This window comes from Telmatherina bonti, assembly GCF_933228915.1.
Source record: "Telmatherina bonti genome assembly, chromosome: 3".
Classification (NCBI taxonomy): Eukaryota; Metazoa; Chordata; class Actinopteri; order Atheriniformes; family Telmatherinidae; genus Telmatherina; species Telmatherina bonti.
The window spans coordinates 37,081,297-37,092,629 of record NC_136621.1 but is presented as its reverse complement, the minus strand read 5'-3'; positions in this window follow the sequence as shown (position 1 = coordinate 37,092,629).

Below are 11,333 nucleotides of genomic sequence, written 5' to 3'. Positions count from 1 at the left end.
TGAGACCGTTTTATTTTTACATGGTTTGTTCAGGAAATGATGAATCAGAGTCAATAAAACATGAAGACATGACATATTTTAGACGGATTATTCTTCAGAGTCTTACAGCTGATTTAAGAACAGCATCTTTCCTTTCAACTGCAGCAAACAGCTCAGTTTAACATCTGCTCAAAGCACCTTTGGGGAATTTATTTGCGTTTATTTGTCATAATGTTTGTTTGTCGCCTCAGCTGGATGGCTGCTCTGAACAAAGCTCCTTGGTCGGATCCATAACAACAGGTTCCGTCAGGTTGAGGCACTCCGCCTGGGTCTTGAACTCCTCCGTCTCCGCTTGCTCCACCTGCCTCCTCTTGCTGAACAGGTACAAACGGATCGGTTTGTCAGACTTGTCGCTGAACCGCATCACAGCACAATCAGAACAGGACGAGTGGAGGACCGTCGTCGTCACGTTGAACGCTGGAAAGACGAAGCCGCTGCCTTCCAGAGAGATGTTGGACTGCATGTATTCACACGTGTCACCTGACCTGAAGATGCGTCTGAAGGTCATCTCTGAGGTGCCGCTGTGATTACCAAAGACAACGCTGGCACTGTCTCGAAGCTTGAGTTTTTCATGCTGTGCTGGATCGCTGGCGCTGGCTAACACCAAGATCCATCTTCCCACAAGGTATCTAAAGTCCAGCGGATCCTGAGGACGGAGTGAGTGTTCGCACGACAGCGGCGCCGAGTGGCTTCCAGCCACCCAGCAGACCAGAGCGATGGCATAAAGAGCAAACATGCCTTTGGAATAGGAACGATGCAGCAGTCCGGTGGCGAAGTGCAAACCAGAGCGCTGAAGTCGCCTCAGCTGTTTTTATACTTGATTTAAAGATCTGTGGTTTCACAACGCTTCCAGTGCAGAGTCCATTTCTCCCAGTTGATTTTGTGGTTGTGAAACGAGGCTGCTGGTTGCACAAGAAGAGCTGCTTCTCGCTCCGAGTCCAACGATCCTGCAGGATATTCGTACTTTAGCCCACAGGTGTCTAAAAGTCGGTCGCTGTCCTGCAGGTTTTCCATGTTTCCCTGCTCCAACACACATGGCTTCTATTACATGGATCCAACAGTCAAGGCAGTTCTGCACAATGACTGATTAAGTTAAGTCAGGCGTGTTGGAGCAGGGATACATGGAAAACCTGCAGGATTGTGTCCCTCGAGGACCAGAGCTGGACACCTCTGCTTAGCTCCTTGTCTTAGCGTCACGTGACCAAGGTCGCATGTTCATCCATCCAGTCCGCATTGCAAAGTTTACCTTGCAGGCTGCTGATGTCACCATGCGTAACCATGGAGATGAGATGTGTTTGTGGCTGAAAACAGATTTAGCAGCTATCAAATCAAGTCAAACTTTATTCGTAAAGCACTTTTCGTGCTTGAAAACAATACAAAGTGCTTTACATAATAAAACAATTTACATCAAAATAGATAAAACACACACACACACACACACATATACACCCATAGTCCCCTTTCACCCACCCACAACCACCCCACCCGTGTCTTATTAGCCTCTATAACAGTTAAAAGAAAACAAATGGCCACATGTGCACCAGATGTGCACCAGATAAGGAAACAATATTCTCAGGGTGCATCTACACAAAGGCCTACCCCCAACCACGACCACCCAGACCATCACCATGGGGGCCACCCGGGTCCGGGCAGACAGGACCCACACCACACTGTAAGGCTGCAGCGCCGGATCCCGACCCACCAGACAGGGACAGCCCTCGGTGGAGAGGAGGACTGCTTCTGCAGTTTCTAATTCATTAGGCTTTAAAGATGATAGAAAAAAAGCAAATGATGGAAAAGTAAATGAATAAACCAAAGGAAAGAAAACCCCTGAAGGCGTCACATGATCAGGTTAACGCTTAAAGACCCGACTCATTAAAAAAAAACGATGAGAAGAGTTTGAAGTTTCAGGCTGGTTGAAGCAAGAGATCAGTTCAGATGAAATGAGAGGAATTGTCTGCATATGTTGTTAACCATTTCATTGTTCTGTACCAGCTGCTGATGGATCACCGGTGCTCTGTTCAGGACACAGCTCCTTGGTGGGGTCCATCACAACAGGCGGGGGCAGGTTGAAACACTCCGTCTGAGCTCTGAACTCCTCAATCTCCCCCTGATCCAGCTGCCTCCTTCTGCTGAACAAGTAGAGATGCTGCCGCTTCCCCGAGTCGGCGTCAAAACTCAGCAGTACGCAGTCAGGACAAGATGTGTGGATGAAGGTTGTTCTGACGCGTCCGTTATCAAAGGTGAAGCTGCTGCCCTCCAGGGAGATGTTGTAGGACGCATAGTAGCAACTGTTCCCCAAACGCATGCTGCGCCTGAAGGAGGTGCTGCTGGTGTTGGAGAACGTGGTGGTGGCGCTGTCTCTAAGCCTCAGCTGTTCCATGAACGGCACGTGGCTCAAAGTGCCAGCAACCATGGACCGCCTGCCCTCCAAATGATGCAGATCGAGTCCAGTCAAAGGCCGGACCAGGTCTTCACAGGCCGGACGAGCAGAATGGCTGAGAGACATGAGGAAGAGGAAGACCAAGGTGAACCCAGCTGACATGTCTGCAGGTTAAAGAGCTGCTGGAGGGAAAATAAACACACTAATTTACTTTCCTCTCTGGTTTTATACGTTCTGGAACACCTGATGTTTGATGTTTCACAATTCTGAAAACACCAGAAAGCAGAGTTGCTTAATCAGCTGTCAAACTGGACTTTCACTGGTTGCTTTTCCCTTTACCGTGACAACACCGTTTACACATAGCAACCCATCGCTTTCTGAACATAAAGTTACTACATGAAATGACAAATTTTCTTTTAAAAAGAACAAAATGAAGAGAAATAAAAGCGAGATCCTTTATTTTATTGAGGAAAGAAGTAAATCCCAGTGAGCATCTGCCTCCTCTACATCCGTCAGATGTGGACTTGGATGAACTCCTGATTTATTCTTTTATTAATATTTCCCCCCAAACTGCTTTACTGCCAACATTTAATCCACATAATTCTCTAAAACCTCTGAAATTTTGTTTATTTTATTTGTTGTTTGTTGTAACCAATGTTTGTTCTTTTAAAAGTCCTTTTTTTTTTAGTTCGAAATAAATAATTTTAAAAAAAAGAAGAAAAAAAAAGGATTTTGCACCCATGACTAAAAGCAGTGTTTGTTTGTTCTGTGTTCACAAACAAAAGCAAATGACTCATAGGAGTTTTTAACAAAAGGTCAGAGGTCAAAGTGACACAATCACAATGATTAATTCATCAAACCTGCAGCAAAAACCTCCAAATCATCAAGTTTATTGAAACAAAAGGCAAGAAATGTTGATACTTTATATAGCTTTATTATAAAAATCTTTATGTTTTGCGTAACAGTTTTGTATTTGACATTAATAATTTACATTAACTGTACAAGCACCTTTTTTTCCCCCACTGTAATAAATAAAGACACCAAATAAAACCAGAAAATTTAGCATAAAAAAGAAATAAAAGTCCTTATTTGTAGCTGAAATTACTTTTTGTTTAAGGTAAACCTGCTTATTTTCAGTTTAAATATCATAAAAAGAAAGATTTGATGAAAGAAAATCAGAACATTACATGAACTACATTGTAGTTAACCTAAATAAAATGGCATTATATTGTTCTGTAAACACACAGTTGCGTTCGGAGGAGGACATCAGATCTTAGAGAAGTGACTGGTGCTGCCCATCCATCTGGGGAAGTTATCTGGTTATTCCTGAACCATTTCAACTTCATAATCATACAGTAAAAAATATCATTCACATGCATGAAATTCTGTCCCACCTGTAAATAATCTTAAACTGTAAGTATGTTAGAAGTGAGCCATCTAATTCCTGCAAATAATGAAAATGTGTGGAAATGAGGATGCCTGAGGAGACATATTTATACCACTTTACTTGAATAATTTCCAAACCAGATTGAGATGTTTGATAAATAAATAACACAAATATAAAAACCTATATTCAGTCATTCAATCGATCAATCTTTATTTCAGACTTTTAAAAAGTCCATAAAAATACATTAAAAAGACAAAACAGTAAGTAAGCAGTTATAGTCAATATAAGCACTCCGTCCAGAGCACAGAGGTGAACCTTACACTGCTCAGGTCTTACAAGAGCACAAATAAATCTCACTTTGTGAGTCCATGAGTCTCATTAAAAACTTGTACACAAAATTTCTTATGACAGCATTTAATGTAGTCACATTGTTCTGCACAAACAGCAGACTAGCACTTGTCCAATGAGGGACCTTCAGCAGGAGCCGGAGAGCATCGTTGTATGCAGCTTGCAGATTCCTGAATTTGGACTTTGTATAACGGCACCACAGGGGGCAGTATGAACAAGCCCCCCTGTGATATTAATCATAGGATGCATGAATTATTGAAAATCAACCATTTATTACATATAATATTTCACTTCTACATGCAGCAAGGCCTGTTCAGCAAGAGAAAGCAGGTGGTGCTTTTCTTTTCCTTATTTTCACATCAGTTTTGGTTTTTTTTATTTATTTAATTCATTTTTAAACTTTTCTATGAAAATATACATAAAATAATATTCTGTCATATTTATATATTTATTCTATTAAAACAGCTGTATTATTTTCTGTAGAGATCATTGAAGCAAGCTTAGTAATTACAGTGTATTAGCATAAATTACATTTTATTATTTATTTGTTTATTCATCAGTAAATAACACTGTATTAGATGACTCACTAATTTCCACTAAAGGTGCAAATTTGCAGAAATATCATCCTAACTCATGCAAATAATATAAAAACCACCATTTAATAGGTGTCCACCGTTGAAAACGTTGCATAAAAGGGTTAAAGGGGGCTTAAAGCTTTTATTTATTTTTACATAACAATAGTTTTCACAAGTGTTGCTGAGGCCATGCAGTGATTTCCACTACAGACTCATCTCTCTTCATCCTGGCTTACAGAGATTCCTTTGAATTCCATAAATAATTCAGTGATGGGAGCAACTGGACAACTAATTTTTCTTTTAGACACGCTGCTTCCCTCAAATTTCAAATGAGCCATCAAAAAGTATCTTTCTGAGTTACAGCATGTGATGTGTTGCCTTTGTGCTATTTTTAATTAAATGTGGGTTTAAGTTGTTTGTAGTAATTATATTTTCAGTTTTGCTAGTTTATAAACAGCATTGCAGCACCTCTGACAACTTTCTAAATTCTTTTCTGTATCAAGTGAAGTCAAATCAGCTACTTTGCATGACCTGCTCTGAGATTTGTCCCACTTTTTGCTTTAATAAGCAACTTTATCCTTGAAATTTGTTGCAGTCTTCTGCACACGTAGCACTGAAATGATGATCAACATCAATTTTCTGTTAGTTCTCAGTATATAAAGCAAAGCAGGTTCAAACCTTAGGATCCAAGTCTTTGTAAAAAGATTTTCAGTTGCACATTAGCTCCATAAATGAAGATGCAGTGTTACATGTGCCTCTGTGCTCATCAGTTGAGCAAGAAATGATTATTGTAATGCATCAGATTATTTTTAAATTAAACAGAAAAAGTCCATGTAAAAGCTCAGATTTATTTCCAGTTACCCAACAGTTCACAGCTTTTAATGACAGAAAGAACAGCTTCAACTTTAGCATGTCATATTAAATAAGCCTGAATGTCTTTCACGGTGATGTTTCGTGCTGATTTCAGCTCCGAATCAACGAGACATCTGAGGATTTAATCCTTCTGTGCCTTTGTGCCATTTTCAGTTTCTGGATCCGGATCCTCCGAACAAAGATCTTTTGTTGGATCCATTACGGCAGGTGGAGGATAGTTCAGACACTCCACCTGAGTACTGAACTCCTCCATCTCCCTCTGCTCCAGCTGTCTCCTCCTGCTGAACAGGTAAAAATGGTGCCTCCTGCCCGACTCCACATTCATATGCATCAGAATGCAGTCGTGGCACGACGTGTGGACAAAACGTGCAGTCAGGTTGCTTTTGTCCGTCCCTTCGTAGGTGAAGCTGCTGCCTTCCAGGGTGATGTTGTAGGAACTGTACAGGCACCTGTTGTCTAGGCGGATGCTGCTACTGTAGGAAACTCTGGTGTCGCTGGTGTTGCTGAGGAAGTTCACAGATGCACTGTCTCTCTGTCTGAATTTCTCCAGGAATGGCAGGTTGCTCAGGCTGCCTGCAACTAGAGCCCACTTTCCCTCCAAACGGCGAGGATCTAGTCGATCCAAAGGCCGGACCAAATCCTCACAGGCCAGAGGAGCTGAGTAGCTCACAGATGCCACACAGGCGAGAGCGATGGCACAAGCAGCAGCAATCATGGTGTGCTTTCTCACTGTCGCGCTGAGGCTTTAAATAGTCCGGCGGATGGATACATTTTACTTCTTTCACAGAAGATTTCAAAACATTTTATTTCAAAACTTTGGACATTTCTATCTGTGGATTCCATGATTGTGAAATGATTTTTTAGGGACAGCGAGTAAGTATTGATTGATCATAGTGTGACTTGTTGACCTTGTCTTACCTCTGGTGAGGTTGCGAAAGAAACCTGATCCACTCAGACTGAGGGATTAGGATCAATTAGTCGTTAAAAAATGTAAATTACAGACAATAATGTACTTGTACAGGTAGATGGGGCGATATTTGTTTATTCTGCAGAACTAAAAATCCCCAGTAAAGTTGTCAGTAGCCTATCAGAGAGGAGAAACCTGTCAGTAGCCAATCAGAGGAGAAACCTGTCAGTAGCCTATCAGAGAGGAGAAACCTGTCAGTAGCCTATCAGAGTAGAAACCTGTCAATAGCCTATCAGAGGAGAAACCTGTCAGTAGCCTATCAGAGGAGAAACCTGTCAGTGGCCTATCAGAGGAGAAATCTGTCAGTAGCCTATCAGAGGAGAAACCTGTCAGTAGCCTATCAGAGGAGAAACCTGTCAGTAGCCTATCAGAGAGGAGAAACTAGTCAGTAGCCTATCAGAGAGGAGAAACCTGTCAGTAGCCTATCAGAGAGGAGAAACTAGTCAGTAGCCTATCAGAGAGGAGAAACTACTCAGTAGCCTATCAGAGAGGAGAAACCTGTCAGTAGCCTATCAGAGAGGAGAAACCTGTCAGTAGCCTATCAGAGAGGAGAAACTAGTCAGTAGCCTATCAGAGAGGAGAAACTAGTCAGTAGCCTATCAGAGATGAGAAACCTGTCAGTAGCCTATCAGAGAGGAGAAACCTGTCAGTAGCCTATCAGAGAGGAGAAACTAGTCAGTAGCCTATCAGAGAGGAGAAACTAGTCAGTAGCCTATCAGAGAGGAGAAACTAGTCAGTAGCCTATCAGAGAGGAGAAACCTGTCAGTAGCCTATCAGAGAGGAGAAACTAGTCAGTAGCCTATCAGAGAGGAGAAACCTGTCAGTAGCCTATCAGAGAGGAGAAACTAGTCAGTAGCCTATCAGAGAGGAGAAACTAGTCAGTAGCCTATCAGAGGGCATAAACCTGTCAGTAGCCAATCAGAGAGGACTAACCTGTCAGTAGCCAATCAGAGAGGAGAAACCTGTCAGTAGCCTATCAGAGGAGAAACCTGTCAGTGGCCTATCAGAGGAGAAATCTGTCAGTAGCCTATCAGAGGGCATAAACCTGTCAGTAGCCTGTCAGAGAGGAGAAACCTGTCAGTAGCCAATCAGAGGGCATAAACCTGTCAGTAGCCTATCAGAGAGGAAAAACTAGTCAGTAGCCAATCAGAGAGGAGAAACCTGTCAGTAGCCTATCAGAGAGGAGAAACCTGTCAGTAGCCTATCAGAGAGGAGAAACTAGTCAGTAGCCTATCAGAGAGGAGAAACTAGTCAGTAGCCTATCAGAGGGCATAAACCTGTCAGTAGCCAATCAGAGAGGACTAACCTGTCAGTAGCCAATCAGAGAGGAGAAACCTGTCAGTAGCCTATCAGAGAGGACTAACCTGTCAGTAGCCTATCAGAGAGGTGAAACCTGTCAGTAGCCAATCAGAGAGGAGAAACTAGTCAGTAGCCTATCAGAGAGGAGAAACTAGTCAGTAGCCTATCAGAGAGGAGAAACTAGTCAGTAGCCTATCAGAGGGCATAAACCTGTCAGTAGCCAATCAGAGAGGACTAACCTGTCAGTAGCCAATCAGAGAGGAGAAACCTGTCAGTAGCCTATCAGAGAGGACTAACCTGTCAGTAGCCTATCAGAGAGGTGAAACCTGTCAGTAGCCAATCAGAGAGGAGAAACCTGTCAGTAGCCTATCAGAGAGGAGAAACCTGTCAGTAGCCAATCAGAGAGGAGAAAACTGTCAGTAGCCTATCAGAGAGGACTAACCTATCAGTAGCCTATCAGAGAGGTGAAACCTGTCAGTGGCCTATCAGAGAGGAGAAACTAGTCAGGAGCCAATCAGAAGGCATAAACCTGTCAGCAGCCTATCAGAGAGGAGAAACCTGTCAGTAGCCAATCAGAGAGGAAAAACCTGTCAGTAGCCAATCAGAGGGCATTAACCTGTCAGTAGTCTATCATAGAGGAGAAACCTGTCAGTAGCCTATCAGAGAGGACTAACCTGTCAGTAGCCAATCAGAGAGGAGAAACCTGTCAGTAGCCTATCAGAGAGGAGAAACCTGTCAGTAGCCAATCAGAGAGGAGAAACCTGTCAGTAGCCTATCAGAGAGGAGAAACCTGTCAGTAGCCAATCAACAGGCATGTACCTGCACACTCTGAATGCTCTGATTGTGAAATGACAGATTTCAGTCCATTTTATTTCAGCCTTTTAATAATGATAGAAAACTATTTTAGTTTCTTCATACACCCAAAAAACAGAATTTTAATCAATAAAAACAACATTTCCCAATATCAGTGCACAAATAAAGTTTGTCATCCGACCTTTTCTTTTTTGCGACACAAGGAGAAACCTTGAGGTTAAGCATCTGGAATTATTTCAGTATACTACTTCTGGTTTCACCAAAATAAAGTTCAGATTTTTCAGAATAAAACCAACAGTATATATATAATTGTAAAACGGAAAGAAATAAAAAACAGACACAAATACAGATTCCGATTTAACCTATTTTCAGGCAGGTTACATAAAGTAACAATATTAGTGTCTGTAGAGCTGCTATAATGTTATATAAAACAGTTTGTAAGTTATGAGTTCTAACCCTAAAATTTATTTTGGCTGTTTATCGTGTCTATTTCCAAACCAAATGTCCTGAGCCTGCATAATTGTCTATTTCACCAATATGCTGTGAAGCCACCCTGTGAAGCATTCATGAAAACACGGAATTCGCTCTGGGAAGGTTATGTATCCTGCAGCCTGTCTGATAGAAAGTCATAAACAGAATTCATTCTGTTGAAACGAGCCAACAAATCATTTTTAAAGGAGTTTAAAAAGAAAACAACAACAAAGATGCATTATAAAGTAAAGTTTATTTAGGATAACAAGTGTCATGTCTGACCTTGAAGATGAGATTGTGTTTAGAAATAACCTAATAATCAACTAAATCTTGTCTTTTCACCATTTAGTCCATCCATGTCTCAATCCGGGATTCGACTATCCGGCGGACCCTCCTCTCCAGGACCCCTGAATAGACCTTACCAGGGAGGCTGAGGAGTGTGATTCCCCTGTAATTGGAACACACCCTCCGGTCCCCCTTCTTAAAAAGGGGGACCACCACCCCAGTCTGCCAATCCAGCGGTACTGCCCCCGATGTCCACGCGATGCTGCAGAGGCGTGTCAGCCAGGACAGCCCCATAGCATCCAGAGCCTTAAGGAACTCCGGGCGGATCTCATCCACCCCCGGGGCCTTGCCGCCAAGGAGCTTTTTGACCACCTCAGCGACTTCAGCCCCAGAGATAGGAGAGTCCACCCCTGAGTCCACCAGCTCTGCTCCCTCATGGGAAGACGTGTTGGTAGGATTGAGGAGGTCTTCGAAGTATTCCCTCCACCGACCCACAACGTCCCGAGTTGAGGTCAGCAGCTCCCCACCTCCACTGTACACAGTATTGATGGAGCACTGTTTCCCCCTCCTGAGCCGCCGGATGGTGGACCAGAATCTCCTCGAAGCCGTCCGGAAGTCTTTCTCCATGGCCTTGCCGAACTCCTCCCATGCCCGAGTTTTTGCCTCGGCAACAGCCGAAGCCGCATGACGCTTAGCCCGTCGGTACCCATCAGCTGCCTCCAGAGTCCCACAGGCCAAGAAGGCCCGATAGGACTCCTTCTTCAGCTTGACGGCATCCCTCACTGCTGGTGTCCACCAACGAGTCCTGGGATTACCGCCACGACAGGCACCAACGACCTTGCAGCCACAGCTCCGGCTGGCCGCCTCAGCAATAGAGGCACGGAACACAGCCCATTCGGACTCAATGTCCCCCGCCTCACTCGGGACATGTTCGAAGCTCTGCTGAAGGGGGGAGTTGAAGCTCGCTCTGACAGGGGACTCAGCCAGACGTTCCCAGCAGACCCTCACAACACATTTGGGCCTGCCAGCTCTGACCGGCTTCCTCCCCCACCATCTGAGCCAACTCACCACCAGGTGGTGATCAGTTGACAGCTCCGCCCCCCTCTTCACCCGAGTGTCCAAGGCATGTGGCCGCAGGTCCGACGATACGACTACAAAGTCGATCATTGAACTGCGGCCCAGGGAATCCTGATGCCAGGTGTACATATGGACACTCTTATGCTGGAACATGGTGTTCGTTATAGACAATCCATGACGAGCACAGAAGTCCAATAACAAAACACCATTTGGGTTCAGAGGGGGGGGACCATGCCTCCCAATCACTCCCCTCCAGGTCTCACTGTCATTGCCCACGTGAGCATTGAAGTCCCCCAGCAGAACAATGGAGTCCCCAGAAGGAGCACCCTCCAGCACTCCTTCCAAGGACCCCAGAAAGGGTGGGTACTCTGAACTGCTGTTCGGTGCATAAGCACAGACAACAGTCAGGACCCGTCCCCCCACCCGGAGGCGGAGGGAAACTACCCTTTCATCCACCGGGGTAAACCCCAACGTGCAGGCACCAAGCTGGGGGCTGATGAGAATGCCCACACCTGCTCGGCGCCTCTCACCATGAGCAACTCCAGAGTGGAAGAAGGTCCAGCCCCTCTCGAGGGTACTGGTTCCAGAGCCCAAGCCATGCGTCGAGGTGAGTCCAACTATATCTAGTCGGAACCGCTCAACCTCGCGCACAAGCTCAGGCTCCTTCCCCACCAGAGAGGTGACGTTCCACGTCCCTAGAGCCAGCTTCTGCAGCCGGGGATCGGACCGCCAGGGTCCCCGCCCCTTGCTGCCGCCCAGCTCACATTGCACCCGACCCCTACGGCTCCTCCCGCAGATGGTGAGCCCACGGGAGGG